The sequence below is a fragment of the Equus przewalskii genome, chromosome 4 (genome assembly GCF_037783145.1).
Source record: "Equus przewalskii isolate Varuska chromosome 4, EquPr2, whole genome shotgun sequence".
Taxonomy (NCBI): Eukaryota; Metazoa; Chordata; class Mammalia; order Perissodactyla; family Equidae; genus Equus; species Equus przewalskii.
This window is the reverse complement of record NC_091834.1, coordinates 96,136,458-96,161,505: the sequence shown is the minus strand read 5'-3', so window position 1 is coordinate 96,161,505 and position 25,048 is coordinate 96,136,458. Positions and strand designations below refer to the sequence as shown.

At 38.9% G+C, this 25,048-nt stretch overlaps 1 protein-coding gene across 1 annotated transcript in view; it reads right to left on the bottom strand.

The window, feature by feature from the left end:
- LOC103562814 (taste receptor type 2 member 143-like) overlaps window positions 1–25,048 on the bottom strand; it is a 57,419-nt gene that overhangs the window by 21,091 nt on the left and 11,280 nt on the right. The window contains exon 3 of the transcript XR_011539295.1: window positions 1,917–3,004. The gene's annotated coding sequence lies outside the window, so the exon portion shown is untranslated. The remainder of the gene's footprint in view (window positions 1–1,916; window positions 3,005–25,048) is intronic.

Sequence of the window (25,048 nt, the reverse complement as noted above, 5' to 3'; positions counted from 1 at the left end):
GGAATTGACATTGCAAGCACATCTTGAGGTAGAAAAAAGTGCCAAGAGAAGGTCCTTATTCTATCAGCCAGAGTGCAGTTTCCATGGGACCTCAGGGAGGCAATCATCTGCATAAGAATTATATTCCCACTGACTGATGAGATGCCTGTCACAACAGATATGATCAGGGAGCCCAGCAGCAGCCTGGGCACTGACCGAGAAAGTCTCCACTTCAGCCAGAAGAAGATGGGATGAGAGAAGGATGAGATCTTCACACAGTAGAAGGCAGCAAGCCAGGCAGTAAGCCAGAAAGTGAGACTGTTGATAAACTCCCAAAGAGCGCCCAAATAGGAAACTTGGGAACAAAAATTAAATAACGACATAAAGTTGCTTAGGAGAGCCATCCCAAGCAGGCAGAACTGGGAGGCAGCCAGGCAGGACACAATCATGTCACCTGAGGGCAGTGTGCGGCATCGCACCCACTCCCTGCCTAGCACAACAACAATGAAGCCATTCTGCGACATTGCAGCCAAGGACTCTAGAAGAAAGATGACCATGAAAATCAATGTGAGTGAGGAAGGCATCTTCTCCCAGGAGGTTCTGCTCAGACTCAGCTCCTGTTCACACATGCTGGGAGAAATCCACAGATGAGACTATAAATGTAGTAAACTCTCACTCTAGATTCATGCAAAAACCTAGCTACCTAGCAAACACCTCCAGTACCCAAAATTTGAAAACAGGATTCCTGTGATCTCCCTTGCCATTCAAATCACTCCAAGCTCAACGAGACCCTGTCTCTATTTGCATAACCTGCATTTGCCTGCATTTTTATCACAGCCAGATGCAGTGAAGTTTTAACAAAACAGAGGCCCCAGGAGTGATTGAAATACCCATATTTTGCACTTTATTTCTTACTATACTACGTCTTTCACCCACCTCTAACCACGAACTTCCCTGACCCTTCATGACCTGGGTTAATACTTTATTTAATAGCATGTATACATTATTAAGACCCCCTCCCGAAAGTGTGGAGTAAGAAGTCATTCATATGGACAAGTTGTGGAAGAACTAAGCTCCCTTTTATCCTCCACTGATCTCTCACCATCCTAAAATTTCACTGTCAGGCTTCATATTGATGTTCCAGGAGTCTCCAGTTAAGTATAAGTTTCCCTGATAAGGTAACATCAAAGCTCTAAGCCATCAACACCTTAGCTTCAATGTGCTTAGCAAACCAAAATTAATCCTTTCCTAAGAAAGCTCTGAAGAAATGAGAAAAGAGTTGAGAAGTCATAATGAGAAGAAGGGAAAGACAGAGAAGGTGAAACTGGTAGATCAGATACAGAACAGACTTCACAATAGGAGCCAAGAAAGCAAGAGTTAGTGGGATGAAAGGAGGAACTCAGAACAAAGCTCACAATGAGCACACAGGTAAGGACTGCTTTATGCAGGAGGAGCCACATCCTACAACAATGCTTAAGAGAATAACAACCAACCTGTTAGAGCACCTCTCCATTTATAAAGGATTTAACACATTACATTTTGCGTCCACCAACAACCATACAACGTGACACTCCTTCAGATCAGCCACCCAGGCTCAGGGAGTCATGATGAAAGATCCAGCTAAGGTGAGTTTAAAAGCCTGGAATGCCTATGAACATGAAAAACAGAAAAGAAAAGAGAGAAAGAGGGAAGAGAGAGAAGGAGGGTAGAAAAAAGAGAGGTAAAGAAGCAGTGGATAGAGTCCACTTTTCAGATGGTGAAGATGCTAGAGTCACGGTCCTCCCCCATGACCTCTTAGGGATCAGGGCCCTGCCTCTCAACTTACCTGGTCTCACTCAAGATTCCAGGTGAGAGGACTATGTGTGAAACATTAAAGAGAAATAAAAACTAGGATTAACATTTATAGAGGAGACCACAGGAAAAAGAAAATCAGCTACCTTTCAAATATGGCATTTGCTTAAGAACTGTTTCATTTTTCTCAGAAGCTTATCAAAGAGGATATAATGAAAGCTGATCAACAGTCTTCCAACACAGCTTCAGTGACTTGGTTTAGTTCTCTGCATGTTTTCCTCTGGCTAGTTCCTGAAGACAGCAGCAATGAGTGGCTTCTGTCTGTTTCACAACATTTTGGCTCTTCTCAGAATCCTTTGGCCAAAGGCCAGCTTCATGATGCCACCAAGAAGCTCATTGAGGCAATGGTACACACACCCTGGTGCTGTCATACGTAACCGAGTATCCCTGTGTGCTCACAGGCAATTTTCATGTGACTTACACATTCATCACAGCATACACTTCCCCAGAAACAGTCTTTCCTGAGACTTTTCCTTTTCTACAATTAACAGCTCGACAAAGTCAATATTTTCTCCTCTTTCAGTACTCTTCCATAAGAAGGAAGAAAGAATATTCCTCCTGAGGCACAAGTTCATCCATCTCTCAGGGTTCCGCTAGATATGTCTTATAGAAGTCTCACGTCCCATTCATAGTCTGTCTCCAAAAGAGGATGCAAGCAGGACAATGCTGTTAGGTGTTTTTCAGAGTCTTCCAATATGCACCAGCAATCAAAATACTACATGTTTCTCACAAAAGCTACATCATGTTTCTCTTTTCTAAAGGTGTCCCATGCTTGCAAATGAAGTTGATGAATCCTTTTCTGTAGCACCATTGGCAATATATGTTTTAGATGATGCCTGGGCCCTCTGTGAAATGGTGCTAGTGTCAAACAAGTAAGAGCAGAAGGTCAGATTCCAAGTGAATGATTCTGAAGAGACCACTTCAGAGCACTTCCTTCATTTTGCTCCTCTACAGTAGCAAAGGAGTTTTTGGGTTCTGTCCACTACTTTGTTTTTTATGTTATTTTTTCCTATTACATTCAAAAATGCCTTGAGTCATCTTAAGGATGTGAAAATACACAATTTATTTGGTAGAATTTGTAAATCTTGGTTCCATTCTTCACTGAGCCTTTGAAGGATAAGCACTGTGGGGTTATCTCCACGTTCTTCCATGGTTTCATCAGGTAACTGATGGTCTGTGACAGAAAGGTGGAGGAGGAAGGAAATAACAATGTTTTTAATGGCTAGACTGCTCATAAATATTAAATTAAATCATGCAGAAATTAAATCACAATTTCACACAAAATAAGCTCTAAGTATTTTCCTGACACTACAGACCTCCTCTTATTCATATATTCAGGTAAATAATTTTGGATAAAACATTGGATCTAACAGCAATCCAACATAAAATAGAATTGAGCTTTCTGAAAGTAAATTTGGAAGTTTTAAACATCGTTAATTATCAAAATGTGCAAACACAGTTAAGTATTCTTTAATATTCAGGTAAATTTACACACTTTCCTTTCAAATGAAAAATAGCATTTTAAAGTTATTTTTACAATAATGAAGTTAGCCTGCAGGGAGGTCCAGATTGCAATTTCATACCAACTCAAAATCCTTTTGAATAGTTCTCTTCTCTGTCTTGCACCATTCCAGCAGTTGGAAGCAATAAAATTAATCTCTTAAGGAATAAATCAATGCTGCTTGCATAAGGCCATAAACTTCATTTGAATACGTAACATCTACTGGAGAGATAAATCATGTCTAGCTTCTAACTCAGTGGATGACAAGCCATACCTTCCGGGAGGTTCTCATAGTAGGGAAGGAGCAAAAGGAGAACTGAGAAAGTAGAACCACAGGCCCACATCCTCTCTTCAAACTGAACCTCTATGTTTATATCTACTTTATAGACTGAGTTTCTAGATAAGATTTCAGTTAAACACCGGACTCCACCACAAAAAACAAAATTGAAACTGATGTCCTAGACCAAAAGTCATCAGAGAGGAAAAGATTTAATCAACGCATCTTCTTTCACTCCCTCCACAAAATTTATCTAAATTGTCTCTCAAGGAATTTTTAGAAATTATTTTCAAGGCTCCAATCCACAATGACAGAGAGAAAGGGAAAATAGAAAACATTTTGGAAGCTGGAAAGTAGATGAAAGAGTGATCAAAACATAGAATTAAGAAAATTGAATCCTATGCAAGCAGAAAGAAAAGTTGAGAACTAATCTGACTTTTACTCAGGATTTGCAGTGCCGGGTACTTCTGAAGAAAAACAGGTAAAACTTGGTTATAAATCAGTTTAAGATTCAGATTTTGAGATCATTTCTCCCCTTTGCATAACTGGGAAAACACTCCTGCCCTCCCTGGGAAAAGACTGTAATTGTATTCTCTGGAGAGAATAAAACAGGATCTCCCAGCTGGGTGTATCTCAACCACGTTTGAGGCAAGGGCATCCTGAAAAGAGGAAAATTGGCTGAACAAATGCTTTTCCCTCACCTGGCTTCCCATGCCAATGGTGAACATTGGCCCCCAGGCCTTCACCCTCTAGGCAGGAGATGAGTGTATTTTTTTCTAAGAATCTAAATTTTCCAAGAGTAAGATCTAAAGACTGAATGCCTCAAATAATTTGCTCAGTCTATCACTCCACAGTGAAGCTTGTGGTCAACAAGTCCGAATCATGAGTTCAGAATTTCCAATCAGCCTTTCCATTCCTTACTCAAGATGAGCAAACAACAGGGAGTTTGGGACAGCAGAGAAAAGGTGGAAGATAAGACCAAAACAAAGAAATCAAATAGCTACTTGGAAGAAAAAAAATGCAAGAAGAAACCTTTCCCCCAAAAAACCAATATTCTCAGGGGGTCAAGAGAATATAACAAAGCCATATAAAATAAGAGAGTGTAGTTTAAAAATACACAAAATTTTTAAAAGGGGAGTGCTTGGGATTAAAAACATGAGATCTGAAACTAATCACCCAGTAGAAGAGGTCGAAGATAAAATATATGAAATATCTTAGAAAGTAGAGAAAAAAAATTAGGTGAGAAACAAGAGAATGACAATCCAGGATATCAAATATCCAAGTAATAGGGATTCTAAAAAGAGAGAAATAATAAATGGAGGGCAGAAAACCATCAACAAAATAGTTGAAGAAAAATTCTCAGAACTAAAAGACATGGGTTATCATATTAAAAGGGCTCTCCAATATCTGGTCCATGGTCATAAAATTTCAGAGTAATGAGCATAAAGAGAAGATCCTACAATCTTTTAGAGAGAGAAAGGAGAGGGGAGGATAGGAGTTCAAAATATTTTAAAAATTAAATTGGTCTCACACTTTTTAAAAGTAACTTTGGAAGCTAGAAAGCCATGAAACCATTATCTCTAACCTAGAATTCTCTATCTGAATACTCAAGTGCAAGGGAAAAATCAAGACTTGACTTGGGAACAAGCCAAGTCCAAAAAAGGTTTACTTTCTATGCACTCTTTCTCTTGGAACTACTCTTCTAAAGCTATGGAGTATGCCATGATAAAGGAAGACATGGGGTATAGACAATACAGATCCACGATGAGAGAGAGGCAAAGGATCGCCAGGACCATCATAAAGGCAGATCTCAGGATGAATGGAAGGACTCTAAGCATGGGGACAAGTCCAGACTGGAGCAGGACAAGAGGCTCCAGGAGAGACTTTCTCAGGCAAATAAAATGTTAGAATACATCATGACTCTAAAATGTTGAGAAATATTTAGACTTTTGATGAAGAGTTTGAGAGGAAAAGCAAACACAGCAAAATAATTGTTAATACAACAGAAAACAAAAGTTTACACAAGAAAGAACATGTAATTGTTTAATACGTAGTTCCATTATGAATAGCATTTCCACTTTCAATATAGGAAAACTTTTTTCTCTACTTGCAACACTTCTGACTTCTGACAAGATATGTGTGTGGGATTTTCTCACTCTAACCAATTCTCCAACTCTCCAGACAATAACTGGGTGTCCTATAATTCAGTTCTGACTCACACTACTTGAAGTTAGTGCAGACCCACAGGTTAAAGGCTCAGTCCAGCAAGATTGCCTCCCACTTCAGATGACAGTTGTCACCTGTATTTCTGACCAACCAGCTATATATTAAGGGTTCCTGCACTCCCTTCTCAGGTTCAACATTTTGCTAAAACAACTCAGAGATCTCAGGGAAACAATTTACTTACATTTACTGGCTTATTATGAAAGATTCATATGAATAGCCAGATAAGGTGAGATCTGGAAGAGTTCTGAGTGCAGGAACTTCTGTCTCCATGGAATTGGGGTTCCTCAACCTCTCATCAGGTGAATGTATCACCAACCCAGAAGCTCTCTGAACACCCATCTTTAGGGTTTTTATGGAGGCTCCATTATGTAGGTATGATTGATTAAATCATTGGCCTCTGGTAATTAACTCAATCTCCAGCCACTCTTTCCTCTTCAGAGATTGGTGGTTGGGCTGAGAGTTGCAGCCTCCTACTCATGCCTTGGTCTTTCTGGTGGACCAGCCCTCATCCTGAAGCTAGAATGCTCAACCACCAGTCATCTGATTAGCATACAAAATGTCACTCCCATCAGCAGAGATTCCAAGGGTCTTAGAAGCTATCGTGTCAAGAACTGAGGTCAAAGACCATATATTAGAACAAAAGATGCTCCCAACACGCCTATCACTCAGGAAATTACAAGAATTTTAGGAATTCTCCTCTTCTAAAGCCTTAACCATATTCTTCCAAGTGAAAACTCATGACTCTGTTAGCTCATCTGTGCTCTTCTGTTCCTCTCTCCTCTTACCATAGCTCAATCTCCAGCTAGCCTTGCAACATAACGTTTTGGGGCCTCAGCTTCGCAGATTTTTTGACAACTTACCATAAATTCAGTTATTTATTTGAAAATTCTATGTAACCTCTATTCTGTCTTGTTATTTTTATCCTATTTTGACTGGCTCAAACATATGAATCTGTATGGGAGCAGAATTTGCTACCCCAAAATATGTCTCTTTGACTTGATTGTATTTAAAAACAAAAGACTCAGGAGGAAACTTTGACCTTCCCCCAACTGCCTAAGAATTTAAGAGAGAAGGCATGTTTCAGGTAGGAGCCAATATCATAGGTAACTATATATGATGTGAACTAGGTGTAATAGACAGGGAGGAATCTAGGGAGGCCCTTTTGCTTAAAGTTCTCTCCATGTCTCATCATCTTTGCAAGGCATGGCAAACATTTGTTTACCAAATTTGCTCCTCCATCTCCGTGTGAATTGCCATCTTCCCCTTTGATGTTTCAAACCACTAGCCTCAACATTCTTTTATGTCTTTAGCTGAAGATGATATTTAAGGTGGTAGCTTAAGTCATGTTGGTTAGTTACTCAGTTTTCCTGGATTTCTCCCATGTATTCATACTATTAAACTTGTTTGATTTTCTCCTGTTATTCTGCCATGTCAATTTAATTCTTAGACCAGCCAAAAGAAGCTAAATGTGTAGAGAAATATTTCTTACTTCCCTACAGGTAGTGATTAGCATGAGATAAAACTTAACTGGCTGGACATTCCTTGCTCTGCCACCACTGAAGCTGAGAAATCCTGGACCTCTGACAAGAGCTGGGAGAAAGTAAGAGTTCTTGCTACATCAGTATCCTACATCAGTCCCTGAAGGAGAGTGGAACCTACACTGGTAAGTTTTTTCCTTTTCTAAATTTGGATTAGCTAGAGAAAATATTTGTGAAGCTAGTTTTTTGGATCCAGTGACTCTGGGAAATTTACTAGCATACTCTTTGGTTTATTGATCCTTCTCTTCCCAGAGATGGTCATTGTCTTTCCTTGTCTCTGTCTTTTCAATTGTTTGCCACAAAAAGAAGAAAAACTTAGGGCAGGATGTAAGCATAGGCTGACTCAGCTGATTATTTAAAAGTTGGATGAATAAAATGGGCTTTAATGGAGGTAAATAAAGGTTTTAATATTGTACTACCTAAGGATGATAGGCCAAAGAGATCCCCTACCAGCAGCACTAACATTAAAGAGCCCTAAATGAATCCACTCTATTTATCCCAGTTTGGAGAAATTTAAAAAGCCAGAAGGAGAGATCACAATGAGAAATCTGACCAACAATCCCATGGGGCAACATTTAGGACAGTTAGTCAAGGTAAAGATAAGAAAAGGGCTAGGAACCCTTGATTCAACCTCTCACTGAGGACTCAAAGCCTTTTGCACAGAAAAATTTTAAATGACCAGAAGACAGAGAGGAGAAATTTCTAACACTTCATGATCCAGGAACCTGAGCTGTGGTAACAAAACCCGTTGGTGGGACCCTGATTCAGCCTACAATTAAATTGATAAAACGAAAAAGAATGTCTTAATAGGATTATAAAAGTTAGAATGCTTGAACTAATATTATATGAAGAGGTTATGTTAACTTTGCCTGAGTGTTTTTGGGGAATGGGTGTTATGTCTGGGTGGGAATGCTTCCACTACTCAGAATTATAAGACTGAGATTTGTTGATGGGGTCCTAATGGAAGCTACAGTTAGAGGTAAAAGATTTGAAGGATTTAAGGTGAAAGATGATAGGAAAATTGGTGAATTTGAACAGGTTTTATACAGAGTTATTTCATCTCTTTTGCCTGAAAGTGTTATGGGTTGTATTATGGAGATGGACATTGTGTCTCACTGGGGACTCTTTCCCCTCCCTGATATTGTAAGACAGAGGGCATAAAAGTCTGCCCTTCAGACAATGTTAATTAAACATGCTCAAGGGAGTTGATAGGACTAATAAGAAAGACAATGGAAGCCCCTCGAGGTGCATTGGTCTAGCTTTGAATTGTGCACTGGAAAAGAGAACCTTTGTTGAATGCTTTGTGCAGACTTTTTAAAGGTATGGCACATGGTCCTGAAGTTTTAGAACATAAAAATCTTTTGATTTACCTCTTAGTTAAAAATCTCCCTGATATAAAGGAGCAAATTAAAGAAAATATAGTTGGATGAGTGGATCAGCCTTTTGAGACTATTCAGGCTACAACTCCAGTATTTAAGAAATTAAAAACAACAATCTTTATCTTGCAAAAGAGGAAAGGAAATATTTTAAAATTTGGCAAAAAAAAATCACCTTAAATGTCCTCTCCACAAATATTAGTAAAAAGATTTAATAGATGAACTTAACTCTGTCCAACTGCTAAAACAAAATTTGGATCCAGCTCTTCTTTTATAAACTAGTGAGTTTTATATTGCACCTGGTTCATAGCAAAACTCTAATGAAAGATATAGGGTATCTGTGTCTGTCTGTGTTTTCATGTACGTCTATATGAATATGTTGTAAATGTGAGATATTTTTCTGCCTACAGATGGTATAGCCAAAATTAAGAGCTCCATTTAATTAGCTTAAAGTAAGCACTTATATAAGTCATTTCTAAATGTAATAGAAACTAATTCAAATGGTTTTGAAATTAACTTAATACATAACAATCTTTGGTAAATAAAAGCTCATTTAAGTTTGTTGGTTTCATTGAAATAGGCACATCCTTAGAGTTATCAGCATAGGAGATGATGCAGACATGCAGCCTGGGTTTACTAGTCAAATAAACTCATGTTATCTCTGTTGCAAATTTGTCAGAAAAAAATAACTTAGAATGATAGCTAATTTTGTCTAATGTCTCATAAACTTTTCATGGGTAATCTAAACATAACTGTTGGGAGCATATGATTTAGATAGATGCAAGTGAGATGAGTTTATAGATAAGCAATAATTATATTCTATAGCATGTGTATTTAAAATAACTTCCAAAATCTCTTTGGTGACTTGAAACTTTAAAGTTTTGCTAGGTTTGATTAAATGATGGAAAATTTATTGAATATCTAGATCATTTTCAAATAGGATAAAATAGTGAAACATTAATTGCTAAACAAGTCTAAGTTTACCTACTTTTGGCTTTTATTATAGAGAAACTAAAATATATTGGAGTCTATTAGTAAACATATGTCATGCTTTACTGAAAATTGTACTATGAAGTAGCATATGTTTCTAGAAATTATGAAAATTATTTATAAATTTGCCAAGCTGACAAATGTTAATGTAAAAGATAGTTCATAATTGCTTACTTCTTGGTTTTCACTAAAAATTAAGGTTTCTATACATTAAGAATTCTAATTAACATATGTGATTAAAGCAATTAAAATAAGGAAAACATTTCTGGATACAAAAAGTAAGATGCATGTTTTCAGAAAAGAAAGTATAAGGAATGGAGATATTTTTGTTTCTTTTGTTAAGAAAATGAATTTGCCCTAAACTAAATGTGGTTATGAGAAAGAGGAAAGTAAATTTTGTCCTAAGGATATGCTAAGAAGGAGGAAAGGCAAGGGACAGACAAATTCTGAATATAAAAAGAAAGTTATAGATGGTGTGTGAAAGAGGAACCCTCAGAAAAGAGTTCTCTGCATTGTCAATTTGGCTATGACTGGACTGAATTTAATTAGGTAAATGACTTTTAATATCAAAAGTAAGCAGGTGCAAAATTAGAATTTGGTTTTCTCTCTCTCTCTTAAAAGAATAGTTTTCTTGGACTTCTCACCTGCTCCTGATAGAGAAGTTATGAAAGATTTTTCTTTATTTTTGAGTAAGTCTATATGGATGGCAAAAATTCCTATGTTGTGTCAAAATAATTTCCTATGTTCAAAAACGTAAAGACTCTCTATTAAAGGAGCTACTTTTTCTCCACCTGTTTAGCTCTCTATGTTTCCCTTTAACATCTTCTGTTGTCACTTTGGTTAAATGGATAGCTAAAAATTGTTTCACAGTGACCTGTGATCATATTTAACCAAGCATTTTAAAGCTTTTTGGTATTTTTGACAAATTTTCCCAAAATTCAAATCCTAAATAATATCTTTCCTTTGACCTGAATGTAACTTTGAGAATTTCCAGCAGAACTCTGGGACTTCTCAAAGAATTTGTTCTTTTTTCCTATAAAGAAGGCGATATTAAACTAATTAGAGTCATTTGGTATGTTAAATGGCTTGGAAAGCATTGTCAATAAGTGATGCTAAACTTCCCTTATTGATATCCTTGAATGCATATATTATTTATATAAATATTCTAGAAGTTGTATGAATTTTTTCTGGTAAGTCCTGTAATAATGTTATCAGTCTAATTACTATGTTAAAATGTGTCTTACAGGAAAAAATAAGTTTCTTTGGCAATTACATTGTAATCACATCTTTAACCATGACATTATAAGTCTTTCGTGATTTACTGACAGTTACGGTCTTACTCTGATGTTTATGCAAATATGTGTCATCTTCAGAGAGATTCATGGAACGGACTCTGACACATACTCTAGAATGCAGGTTTTTGATAAATTCTCAGATCATAAAACTGAACTGGGTAAGAAATTACAGAACTCCAATGGAGAAACTGATTGCTTCATAAAACTGAGAACAAAAGATCAAGATCAAGAATTGATTACATGGGAGTGAGTGGACTGATGAGGATGATTATAATTTATGACTTTTTGTTTAAAATATTGTTTATTTTTTTAATGTTTTGTTTTTCCAGATTTAAAGAAAGCTTTTTCTCTTTTCTCTTAAGCCAATTATGACTTATGCAATTTGGTAAATTATATCTTTTAAGCAGAAGAGAAACATTTATCTAGTCCTCCTCTGTACCTGATCCCTCCAGAATTTGTAAACTCTTCATGAGTGAGCATTCTTATTTTCATGGCAATAGAGTGATTTGCATAAGCTCAATGAAAACCTGTACTCCTTATAACAGGACACAGTTGGAAATACTGGTTAAATTACCAAGGTTTTGACTGGAATGTAATATTTGAGAGAGACATGCATAGCCTCAGATATGACCAGATAGCTTTCACGAACAAAGTTTGACTTTATGGAACAAATAAAGCCCCTTAGAATTATTAGCCTGCTACATTACTCACAGGGTTCCCAGCAACCTTACCAGGTGAGTAAAGAAGGTCACTTCCTGGTAGGTGCTAGAAACTCAAGATATTTGGGGGACCATTAGAAGACAGGAATTCACCCAAATCTATTGCTATTGAGGGCAGAGTCTGATGACAAGTCCTTGGATTGGCTGTCCTGGTCTTGAGGCACCTTTAAAAGTTCCATCTTAGATACCTTACAAAAAGTTCCAGCAAAGCAGATTTAAGAGACCTAATGATCAATCACTATTCTTGCTGTACTTTTATAAATAGTGGGCCAAGTTTATTGAAATTAAACATATTTTACAAATCAATGAGTCTTAATTTGGCTACCTTTGGTAAAAATGGGGGTTATTTTAGAGAGAAAAATTATGTTTCATTAGAACTATAATCCACATTAGTGGGTATTAGATTCTAGTTCTGTTAATTGTCTCTGAAGCTTTGTTTTCTACCTGTAAACTGGACTGGATCCTAAATTCTAGTTTCCTTAATTACCTGGTTACAAGTATCCAAATTAACATTTTCCATTTTCTTCATCTTTTTGATTTGGAATAATTGAGAACTGAAACTCCCTTTTTCCTGAAGCCCTGCAAACTAAAGCTGGACAATTTAATATAAAATTAACATTGATCACCATGACAGCTCATATTTAGATCATCTTCATGCCTGTTGCTGTGTAAGCCATTCAGAAAGATAAATGAACACCCAATGACATCATCAGAGATGTTTCAAACTGCAAAAGATGCTTCAACCCTGACATCTACAAATCTTCTTGACAGGGTATACCCTGGGCTCAGAAACTGGTTTAAAATTTGCTTAAAGCATTAATCTTGTTTTTCTTTTTGTTTCCATAGAAATGTCTCTTATTAAATACCTGATTGTTTGCTTACACAAGATAGGCCTAACTTTGGAAATCCACCTGCATCACCACCTCCTGAAGTGAATTTAACTGGACTGACATATTGCCAGGACTAAGAGACTTGATCAATGACATGGAACAACCTGCCAACTCAGCCTCTAGAATGGGAAACTTCTTAAAGTTTCGACAGTGGAAATGTAGGGGAACATAATTAGTTACCCAAAAATGTGTCTCTTTTGCTTGATTATTTTTAAGAACAACAGCCTCAGTAAGAAACTTTGACCTTCTCCCTAAATGTCTAAAAGAATATAAGATATAAGGCCTGCTTCAGGAAGGAGCTAATACCGTAGACAAGTACAGTATAATATGAAATAGCTGTAGTAGACAAGGAGGACATAGCAAGGCCCATTTGATCAAAGTCCTCTCCATGTCTCATGGTATTTTCAAGGCATGGCAAACATTTGTTTACCAAATATGCTTTTCCACCTCCATGTGAATTGCCATCCTCCCCTTTGAAGTCCCAAACCACTATACCCAATATCCTCCTTTGCCTTTAGCTGGAGATGGTATGTAAGTTGGTACCTTCAGCCATTTTGGCGAGTTACTCAGTTTTCCTGGGTTTCTTCCATGTATACATGCTATTAAATTTATTTGATTTTCTCCTGTTATTCTGTACCACATTAATTTAATTCTTAGACCAGCCAGAAGAACCTAGAAGGATAGAGAAATATTTCTTCTTCCCCAACAAATCTCTCTTAACTGTGTCTCATGCTTTTGCAAATTGCTTCTAGCCTCTTGATATCAATATATTTTTATAGTGGACACCATTGGGAAAAATATATATATAAATATGAATCCGAACATATGCATACTTATTTACTTTAATTATAGGCATGTACTACTTTAGTAATACATTATGCACATCATAAAGCATACAACAAAAATAGGAATTTAAAGGATGAGATAAAAATAAATGGAAATTGGGGCCAGCCCCATGGCCGAGGGGTTAAGTTCGCATGCTCCGCTGCAGGCTGACCAGTGTTTGATCAGCTCGAATCCTGGGCACGGACATGGCACTGCTCATCCAGCCACACCGAGGTGGTGTCCCACATGCCACAACTAGAAGGACCCACAACTAAGAATATACAACTATGTACTGGGGGGCTTTGGGGAGAAAAAGGAAAAAATAAAATCTTTACAAAAATAAATAAATGGAAATTGAAGTTGCCACACTGTCTTTACACCTCAAATGGATCATTTTGCACACACTCTGAGGTGTAAACATCTCAATTTGGAGACTACAACCCTAGGTATCAGCATCCAGGGTCCACTCCTGGCTGAGGGCCAAGAAGAATAGGATTATCAATTTTAAGAATTGTAGTAAATTTCCATTGTATTGCTTCTCTGTCTTTGTTGGCCAAAACCTAAGAGCACTTCAACATTAGACTATTCTTTTCAATTCAACCTGGAGCAATTGCTGTAACACCTGAACAGGACATACAGTGGTACAAAACTCATATCTTCCCTCAGACTTTCACTGGATCAAGCTGATAAAGCTCCATGTGTGAATTTGGTCTTAAGCAGGGCAGAAAAGAAGGGAATGGCAAAGATTGGCAGATAAAGGAAAGCAAGAAGTTGCAGGTGGGCCAAACACCACTGACTGGAGGGAGGAACACAAGAGGAGATCGAAATAAGCTTTACTGGGCTGGAGTAGAGAAACTGAATGAGAACAGAGCAGTGAGAGTGGGGAAGTTGATGTCACAAAGTGGGTGAGGTGGGACAATCTATGATAACATTAAAAATAAAAACACTTTAGATTGACCACAGAAAAAACTGACAACCATTACATGTCTCTATAAAGGGAGCACAAACCACAAAGACATTTAGAGAATCTAATTAGTGTTACTCGAATAGAGAATGAGAGAGACCTGTAAGGAAATGAGGTCAGAATGCTAGACAAGGTAGTTTTGTACCCAAACTAGGGACTAGGAGCAGTGGGGAGGGTGATAGAAACAGAGAGGGATGGAAAGAGAATTAATGGAGCATGGAAGAAGTGGGTAAAAAGAAGGAAATTAAAAGAGAGGACAGGGCCCAAATCTTGTGCATTCTTCCCACTCATGGCTTTGTCTTCGGATACTGGTTATTGACACTGATAACTTGAGATGAATCACCTTTTGTCCAGGGATTTCCACAACATCATCTTCAGGGCCTTTCTCAGCTTGAGGCTGCTTTGTACCAGGATGCTGGAGCATAGACAGATGCCTGCATAGATCACCACATCCTAGACCCAGTTCCAGTGATTATGAAGTGTTGTGATATGCATAGAAACAATAATGAGGGACAAGAAATATTATGTGTAGAAGACGAGAGAGACAGCAAGTGACTTCGGGGCCATAGTGTGAGCCTGGGTGCTGGGATCGTGTGGGCCAGGTCTATGATCCCTCATCTGCCTCAAGGACCGGTGAAGTGAGAACATGAGCAAGAGAGTGAACACCAGGAACAGGAGGAAGGAAATCAATAACACAAGCAGTATCTTAGCCAGAAAAATGTACAAAGAGATGTGCTCTGTTATATCAGCCACAGTGCTGTTTCCATAGGAAATATGGCAGGCAACCATCTACACAAGAATGCTATGCCCAGTGGCTAATGAGATGACTGTCACACCAGATATTATCAGGGAACCCAGCAGCAGCCTTGGCAGTGACTGAGAAATCCTCCACTTCAGCAAGAAGAAGACTGGATGAGAGAAGGACGAGATCTTCACACAGTAGAAGACAGCACGCCAGGCAGGGAGGCAGAAAGTGTGTTGATGAAGCTCCAAGGGATGTTGAAATAGTGAATTTTGGAGCAAAAATCAAAGGAGGCTAGGAGTTTATTCAGGGGAATCATCCAATGCAGGAAGAACCTGGAGGCAGCTAAGCAGGCCACAGTCATGTCATCTGTGAGCAATGTGTGGCACTGCATCCAATCCCTGCCCAGTACAGCAACCATGAAGCCATTCTGCAAATTTGCAGCCAAGGACTCCAAGAAAAAGATGACCATGAAGATCAACATGGGTGAGGAGGACATCTTCTCCAGGGAGGTTCTGCTTAGACTCAGATCCTACTCTGAAGTGCTAGGACACATCCACAGGGAAAAACAGCTTCTCTGGCCAAGCTACCCTGTTGAGACCAGAGATGTAGAAAACTCTCTCCTTGGATTCACACAAAAGCCTAGTTACCAGACTACACCCTTAGCATCCCAGGATTTGCAAACAGGATTTCTGTGATCTTCCTTGCCATCCAAATCACCCTCAGCTCAATTATGCCCGATCTTTATTTGCATAACCTGTATTGGCCTGTTCTTCACAAAAGCCAGATGCAGTAAAATTTTAACAAAATAGAGGCTCTGGGGGTGACTTAAAATACCTATACTTTAACTTTATTTCTTACTGCATTATCTCTTTACTACTTTTCTTTTAAAAATGACCTTATTGTTGGGGCTGGCCCCGTGGCCCAGTGGTTAAGTTTGCGTGCTCTGCTTTAGCAGCCCAGGGTTTCACCGGTTCGGATCCTGGGCACAGACATGGCACCGCTCATCAGGCCACACTGAGGTGGCATCCCACATGGCACAACTAGGAGGACCTACAAATAAAATATACAACTATGTACCAGGGGACTTTGGGGAGAAAAAGGAAAAACAAAATCTTTAAGAGAAAAAAAAAAACAAAGTAAAAAGCTAAAGATAAATTTTATTTAAAAAAATGACCTTGTTAATGCCATCACAGTTCTAAAAGAACAGCCTAATTCTAAAGGAGTCAGGCCAAAACCTAAACACCACAGTTAAATGGAATAGCCTAATCCTAAAGGAGTTAGGCTGAAGACTGAAAGTACAGTTCCACTAGAATAGATTAATTCCAAATGAGTTGGGTTGAAAGTTAAACAGCACAGTTCCAATAGAACAGCCAAATTCCTTCGGAGTCAGGCTGGAGGCTGAATGCCACAGTTCCAATTAAACAGTCTAATTCCAGAGGAATTGGGCTAATGGCTGAACAGCCCATTCAAATAGAACAGCCTGATTCAGAAAAGTCAGGCCAAAGAGTCAACTGAGTTTTCACAGACAAAACAAGGCCTTAACCAGAAAAGGATGAAACCTTAAAATAGATCTTGAATAAAGCTTGTAGAATCTCAAATGCAATGACAGTGGAGGCTTGAATCGAAGAGAGAGACTGACCCTCAAACTCCAGGGTCGATGAGAAAAGCAGCAAGTTCGATGGGCTCTAATGAGTACTGCACTTGTTTGCTCACCAGCCGTGGAGTCGTTGGGGGTCTTCTCTGGATCCTCATATAAGCCACCAAAATGCTCACCTTAAACAAATAGATAGCCACTTATTTCTCCAGCAAAATAGATGTATTTAGGATCAGTAAAGAATTTCAAATTTGGGGTCTACAACTGTGATGACCATGTGCAAGTCTGGAGTAACAAGAGGGGAGAAATTCTTTTATAGAAGGAAGAAGAAGTTTTAAGTTTAGTACTGTAAACAGAGTCCATTGGAGGAGACTAGGAGTTTGAAATGTACTGGCTTATCATTCGCTAGGTTGTGACAGTCTCTCATTGGCTGAGCTGTTGCCGGGAAGCAAGAGTAAGACCTTCTCTTTCCTGTTGGGCTCTCGTATAGACATAGGGCATGAGAGCTCCCCATTCTGGCCTCTTGACTCCAATTTAAGGAGGTTTCTGTTGATTAGTTGTCACAAGTTTGAGGGTAGCCTTTCTCCTGGATCTTGAGGTCCGCTCTCCTTGTGTTTGAAGCTCTTCAGGCTTTATTCAGAACTTGTCCTTTTGTTAATAAAGGCTTTTGCCCTTTCTTCCACTACTCCTTTGGACTTTGGTCTGATTCCTTTTGGAACAGGAGAGTTCCTACTGGAATTATGCCATTCAACCTGTGGTCTGACTTCTTTGGAATCAGAATGTTCCTGTGGGAATGGTGCTAGACTTTAGTTTGATTCCTTTGGAATTGGACTGTTCTTACCAGAACTGTGTTGGCCTTTGGTTCAATTCCTCTTGGAACTAGGCTCTTCTATTGGAGTTGTGAAGGCATTTGTCCTGAAGGCTGTTTAGAAATTTTTCTTTTGTTTTAGAGAAAGACCTCTGAGAAGTTGGATCCCAGTCATCTAAATGTTTTTAGGGCACACCCCCCTTCAGAGATTCTGGCTGGTTTTATGTTTAAAAATCACGATCTCTGCTGATGCGCCTTTCTGAATAAAATGAGCTGACTTAACCAAAAGCAATTTAGAACACCAGTGGTCATTATGGGGAACTTTTGAACTCCCCAAACTTACTGTTCTTAAAACCAAATTGGATAACCATAGCTCTGAAATTGCCAAAATTGAATGGAATGGATATTTCAATTGGAATTTTGAGGTTTCCATATGTTACCAGGAGTCTTCAAATTGCTTCTCTGAAAAATAAAATGTTAAGATTAACTGAGGCAAATAAACAATTAAAGAAATGAAAAGTGGCTTCAAACCCTCTCTTTCTCCTCTCTCACCTCCTTTGTCTCCGGACCTGCATCAGCTTAGGCCCCAACTCCAGTGCCATATTCCTCCTTCCCTTCTATACTGCCTACACCTCTTCTACATCCTTAGTTTCCCCATTCTAATTCTCTCACCAAACTTCCTCTTTTCTCTAAGCATCTCCCTGCTCCCTCCTTCTCTGAACCTATGAGAACCTGTTAAATCTTTTGAGGATCCAAAGAAAAGTCAAATCTTGTATGTTCCCTGGATATTCAATTATGAGCCACAGTTGAAGAGTTTTCTAAAGTACCTGAGTATCCCTGTAGGTTGCTGAAGTATCTAACATAGTTATTCACTTATCAACCTGGTTTTTCAGACCTATATCAGTTAGTCCACATGCTTGTTGGTGAGGGTCAAGTCAAACATTGGATAAAATGTGCCCAATGGGAAAATCCTGAAAGGGATTTAGAAAAAATTTAGACCTAACTTTTGACTAAAGGCTATATCACTTGCTGGGAAAATCCACCAAGCAATTACAGTAGTTTTTCCTAAGCCTATTGATTGGGACAAAATTCAGGCTTATGCACAAAAATCTGGTAAACCTCTTCATGACTATTATAATTGCCTTCAGATTGTCTCCAGACAAAAGTCTGATCTTCCTTCAGATGTGGCATCCACGTGGGTAGCTTTTAACTTTATGTGTATTAACGGACTGAACTGGGGCCTTTCCCTTTTAGTAAAAAGGACCAGGGTGGAATGGGAAACTGTGCGCTCTATAAATTTAGTTGATTTGGCAAATCAGCTCACTCACACCCTACATGAGTTGCCTAAAAGAAAGACTGCCAAAATTCTTAATCTTCAAATCTGACAAGTGAATATCCCTACACAAAACCAAAAACCTCCTAGTTTCTGCTATTATTGCAAAGAGCCAGGACGTTGGAAAAGAGATTCTTACAAACCTAGATGCTTCAGGAACTTTCAGCCCTCTAACTAACCTTTCCAGTGTCCTTCTAAATCCCAAAGATGGAGCTCTGAGGAACTCCAGGGGCCTTATCCATTCCTCCCATTTAATTGGCTCAGAGAAACAGTTTTCCAGGTTGAGAATGAATCTCTGTCTGTCCTTATTGGCACCAGAGCCACACTCACAATGCTCAACCCCACTACTATAAGGTGGCCCCTGCTTCACTACAACAGTTCAGATAATGGGGGTTTCTAATAAACCTGAAGATGTTTCTGTCTCTGAACCTGCTCTCTTTTGTTTAGGCCCTTTCGGAAATATCCAACCTTTTTTTCCTTAGCTCCTCTGCCCCTATTCACTTATTAGATTGAAGCTTCTTAGAAAAGTATCATGCTTGTATCTCTTTCTCCCAAAAAGAAGAAATAATTCTACAATTTTGTATTAACAATCAAAATAGCCAACCAAGTAAACTAAGTGACCCTTCAACATCTTTTGTTTGTGCCATTTCTGATGGAACTAGAGCTGACTCTGTAGACACTGATCATTTTCCCCTAGTGAATCAACTACCACCCTCTTTATGGGCAAAATCTCCCACTGATATTGGCAAAATCCATAGTGCACCTCCCATCAAGATTCAAATATAATCCTAAAACCTCTCCCCAGAATTAATCAATACTCTATAAGTAAAAGAGCCCTTTAAGGTGAAAAGCCCATAATAGAAGATTACAAGAGTCGGGATCTCATTATCCCTTGTACCAGTCCCTGTAAAACTCTTATTTTACTTATGAGAAAACTCAAAGGCCCGTGGTGGCCATTTGTCCAGGAGCTCCAAGAAATATGCAACATTGTTATCTCTCGACACATTCTTCTTACTAATCCTCATACGCTATTAACATCCATTCCCAACTGAAAGCAAATTCCTTACTGTAAATGATTTATGCAGTGCATTTTTTAGTATTTCAGTTGACGAAGCTAGCCAATAACTTTTTGCCTTCACTTGGGAAGGAAAACAATTCACCTGGACATTAATGCCTCAGGGTTTTGCTGAGAATCCTGCTTATTTCTCACAAATCCTGAAAGCTGATCTGGATGATATAAAGTTTCCTAGGAGATTTACGTTGTTAAAATATGTAGATGATTTACTTCTTTGCTCTCCCTCCCAAGCCTCCTCACAAGAAGACAGCATCCACTTGCTAAAGCTTTTAGCTTTAAAGGGTCACAAAGTCACCACGGAAAAATTGCATTTTTTCCAAACCCAGATCTGATATTTAGGACATGTCATACGAAAACAAGGGCTACACATATATCCAGATAGGCTTCATGGTGTCCTAAGTTTCTCCAAACCAAAAACTAAGCATCAACTGTGAGATTTTCTCAGGCTAGCTGGTTATTGCTAAAATTGGATTCCAAATTTCTCTCTTATGGACAAACCTCCATATATTTTACTAAAGACAAAACCCTGACCCAGTCCTATGAAAAGAACAGGACAACATAAGCTTTAAAGCCTTAAAGGAGAGTAGGGGAACCACCTGCTCTTGAGTATCCCAATTCTCAGCTTCCCTATTTCTTTTTTGTATATGAAAAGGAAGCGAATAACCAAAAACATGGGGACCACCATTGACTCAGAAGGTATTATAACCCAAAAGTGGACCCTGTGATATGGGAATACCCTCTTGCGTTAGAGCCATTACTGCTACTGCCGTTTTGGTTAAGGTCATCAGAAAATAGTTGTGGGATCTCCTTTAACCATTTTAGTATCTCACGCAGTAGAAGTTCTCCTGAATTCTCATCACACTCAACGTTTTTCTGCCAGCTGCCTCACCTCCTCTGAAATCCTTTTGCTAACTCCTCTTCACGTAATTCTTTCACATTATAACAACCTTAACCCTGTTACTCTTCTCAATTCAATTACTGATGAAGTCCTTCACACCTGCTTAACGCTGATGGATTGCCTCCTGACTCCTCGTGATGATCTCCAGGAAACTCCTTTGAGTAACACTGACTTCTCATGGTTCACTGATGATTCTTATTTAAAAGATGACGTTGGCAAATATTGTGCTAGATTTGCAATATCAACACCTTTGATGGAATTGAAGTGGCACCTTTGCCTTTGGCTACTACAGCCCAACAAACCAAATTATACACACTCAAATGGACCTAAACCCTAGCCAATGGGAAAACTGCTAACATTTTGTTGATAGTAGATACATTTTTGAAGTGGCTTATGATTTTGGAATGCTGTGGAAGCAACATGGCTTCCTTACTTCCAGCAGAGAGAAAACTAAAAATGACTCTTACATTCACAAATTATTGGATGCTACAATTTTATCTGCTACTTTAGCTGTTATTAAGATCCCAGGGAATTCTAAACTTGACTCTCTTGATGCTAAGGGAAATCATCTTGTTGACACTTCCACAAGAAATGCTACACTTAAAGGAACCAACAGCAGCCAAATCTCTGTTGTGGTCCAAAGAGATATTTCCCCAAATGTTAACTTAGAAAAACTAACAAGAGATGTCCAACAATTGGCCTTAAAAAAGGAAAAACAAAGTTGGAAATTCAGCAATTGTTGCTTTAATAAAAATAGAAAGCTCTGGTTTGGACCAAATAACAACTCAGTCCTACCACGGACTCTAAAATTTCCACTTTTAACCACTGTACCTGCATTAAACCATCGGTCCACTGGCAAAATGATATAATTCATAAATCAATATTGATGGGGAACTATTCATAAGGCCTTATTAATACCTTATTAATACACCTTATTAATAATTCACTTGTCCCACCTCTCCAAAGCACAATCCAGGGCAGCCTGTTTGCACTGCTCCTGGACATTTTAAATTGCCTAATGGGCCATTTGAGCCCCAACCAATGGATTTCTACAGTCACACCTATCTCATGGATATAAATGCGTTTTAGTTACAGTCTATATTATTTTCTCACTTGACTGAAGCCTTCCCTTTTAGACAGGCTACTGCCTCTTCTGTGGCTAAAGTTCTTTTGGAAAAGATTATGCCTACTTGGGGAACCTGTCTTGAAATTCACAGTGATCAAAGAACCCATTTTACCAGCCAGGTGCTCTGACAAATCTTTGCTCTTTGGCCATTTTTACAACATTTTCACTGTGCTTACCACCCCCAATCCTCTGATTAGTTGAATGCACTAACAGTGATATTAAGACTCAATTGGCAAAACTTGCAGAGAGCTTCTAAATACCTTGGCCAAAAATATTTTGATTGGTCCTTCTAAATGTCAGACCTATGCCTTTTGGAACTCATAAACTCTCACCCTTTGGGATAGTCACAGGATGCCCAATGCACCTTGCCCCTGCGTCTTTTGATCTGCAGCTGATAAAAGGAGATGTACTTTAATATTGTTAATGCCTAAGTGTTTCTATCAAAACTAACCATGTTCTGGTAGATAAATCTTTCCATGGTGTGCTCCAGGAAGACAAAGACATTAAGCATCACACCTTCCAATCTAGGGATTTCATCTATTGGAAAAGATATCTTCAGAAAGACTCTCTTTAGCTTCACTGGAAATGCCCTTATCAAGTGCTGCTAACTAGTCCTTGAGCTGCCAAACTCCAAGGAATAGACCCTTGTAATTGTGTGACACATCTAAAAAAAGCACCAAATATTGACTAGACCTGCACACCATCTCGTAACCTGAAAAGGTAAAGGTTTTCCAGAATTGGAGCAGACAACATCCAATGAGACAGCTTTCTCAAGATGGACATCCAGACCAGGCCTATCAGAAGAACACAGACTTAGATGGGAAATGCCTAAGAGATCTCCCTCCTAACCCTCCTTGTTACTCTAATGTGACCTCAACAGGTTTCCAATCTGTTAACTCCCAGGGAAGTGGGACACAACACCCAGCAAAGGTCCTTCCTGGCGTGGAGGGAAAAAAGCCCACTAAATCTGGAAAAACTTGACTCTCAGTCAGCAATGGTGTCAGAGAAAGATCTTGATCAAAATGGGAAAATGTGAAAATTAATATATTAAACTACATTTAAAATGGAGTTGGAAGCCCAGAAGAGAGAACTCTCATCCACATACCACTCAAAAGACACTACTGACACCAATAAGAACAAACATACCTTGCATTCCCTACAAGAAGCAATACTACCTACCACCCCAGCAGAAGGGCTTGCCCAGCAAGGGCTCAGCCAATGAGAGACTGTCATAACTTAGCCAAAGAAAAGTTGCTACACTTTGAATTCTCACTCTCCTCCAATGGACTATTTGTTTATGACAGCCTCTCCCAACTTCATAGAAGAACACTTGTCTCCTTTGTCTTCTCCAGACTTGTGTGTGTTTCACCATAGACTGCATCTCCCAAATTGCAATTCTTCGCCATTCCTGAAAAAAACTTACACTGCTGGTAAAATAACTGGCTGCCTATTTGTTTTAGGTCAATACTATATATTGACCTTTTCTGGGAGCTACTGGAGAATAAACTCCTCCACAGCTAGAGAGAATACCACGATAAAGGAAGACATGGGGACAGACAATACAAGATCCATGATGAGAGAGAGGCAAAGGGTCACCAGGATGGATTATAACGGTGGCTCTCAGGATGAAGGGAGATGTATCATGCATAGGGACAAGTCCAGATTGGAAGGGGACGAGAGGCTCCAGGAGAGACTTCCTCACACAAATAAAAGTTTAGAATACTTGATGACTCCAAAATTGCTGAGAAAGATTTAGAGCATTGATGAAGAGTTTGAGAGCAAAGGCAAACAAAACAAGGCAATTATTAAGGCAACAGGAAGCAAAAATTTGTACAGAAAAGAAAATGTAACTGCTTAACACATGGTTGCATCATGAATAGCATTTACATTGTTATTATAATAAAATTTGTTTCTCTGCTCACAACACTTCTGACACCTTGTGTGTGTGGAGATTTCTCACACCAACCAATTCTCCAACACTGCAGACAACAACTTTGTGTCCTACCGTTCAATTTTGACCCTCACCACTCAAAGGTAGTGCAGACCCACAGGTTAAAGGCACAGTCCCACAAGACTGCTCCCCACTTCAGGCACCAATGGCAAGTCCCAGGTTGTCACCTGTACTTCTGACCAACCAGCTACATATTGAGGCTTTAACTCCCTCCTCAGGTTCAACAATTTGCTAAAACAACTCAGAGAACTCCTTACATTTTCAGTTATTATAAATGATTCAGATGAACAGCCAGATGAGAGATACATAGGGTGAGACCTGAAGGATTCCAAGCACAGGGCCTTCTACCTCTGTGGAGTTGGTGTTCCCCTCCTGGAATGTGGATGTGTTCACCAATGCAGAAGCTCCCTGAACACCTTTATTTAGGATTTTTATGGAGGCTTCATTATGTAGGTATGATTGATTAAATCATTGACTACTGGTTATTGACTCAATCTCCACCCCCTTGAAATTGGAGGCGGTGTTGAAAGTTTCAACATTATAATCACGCCTTGGTCTTTCTTGTGGATCAGCTCCCATGCTGAAGCTAGGGCCCCCAGCCACCAGCCATTGTATTAGCATACAAAAAAATGCTCCTATCATTCAAGAGATTCTAAGGAGTTTAGAAGATCTTGTGTCAAGAACTGAGGTCAAAGACCATATATTAGAACAAAAGATACTCGTTGCACCTCTATCATCCAGAAAATTACAAGAGTTTTAGTTCTGCTCTTTTAAAATCTTAATCATATTCTTCCAATCTAAAACTCCTGACCCTGTTAGCTCATCCATGCTTCTCTCTTCCTCTCTCCTCTTGCCACAATTCAGCCTCCAGCTAGCATTATAACATAAGGTTTTGGGGCCTCAGCTTCCCAAGGCTGTTGGGCAACTTACCATAAATGCAACTCTTATCTGAAATTCTAAGTAATGTCTACTCTGTCCTGTTATTTTTACTCCTATTTAGACTAGCTCAAACACATGAATCTCTCTTAACCATGTCTGGTGTTTTTCCCAATTTCTTCTAGTCTCTTAGTTTCCATACTTATTTTAT